Source organism: Penaeus monodon, chromosome 21 (genome assembly GCF_015228065.2).
Source record: "Penaeus monodon isolate SGIC_2016 chromosome 21, NSTDA_Pmon_1, whole genome shotgun sequence".
NCBI classification, from domain to species: domain Eukaryota; kingdom Metazoa; phylum Arthropoda; class Malacostraca; order Decapoda; family Penaeidae; genus Penaeus; species Penaeus monodon.
In genome coordinates this window covers 19,147,839-19,148,540 of record NC_051406.1, presented here as the reverse complement: position 1 = coordinate 19,148,540, position 702 = coordinate 19,147,839, and positions in this window count along the sequence as shown.

The window sequence follows — 702 nt, the reverse complement described above, 5'->3', positions numbered from 1 at the left end:
CTCATAGTTGGTAATCTAACTGTTTTATTGCATAGGTATTGTCAAGCAAACAGATGATGACATGTAATAATAACTCGTAACATTTAAAAGGAAAATGTAAAGGGTAGGAAGACTAAACCAAATGGAAAGATATCGCCAGTGCAAACTATGTGAAGTCATTTTTAAACGTCGGCAAGGTAAACAACAATCATAGGGACTGTAAATTTACAGATGTAAAACTCATACGTGTCAACCTCTTTTATATTATTAACAATATAAGGTCTAGAGGTATGTTTGCGAATGGTATGAGAAATAACTAGCCTTCATTATTCTTTGTATCTTATAGTATACGGCAGCATACAATAGGATCTATTGTATATATTTCATTGTATGAATTTTATGAATCGCTGACATTTATCGGCACTGTGATCGGAAATGCAAGTTAATTTTTTTTACACATATTTTCTTGTCCGTTCAAATTCATTGATGTTCATTATTTTAGCAATATAAACCTATATGAACAGAATGCACGCTCTGCAAGTATAACTAATATGAAAAACGTTGGATTTATTACCACATGTTCACAGAATTAAGGTCGCAAGTCTAAATTGATAAGAATAAAGAAGGTTGGTTAACACTAGTATAAGGAAATATGAGAAGAACCGGGAGAGGGAAAGTGGATGGATGAAAGGAGGCAGAGTATGATGAGGGCTTATTAACTTG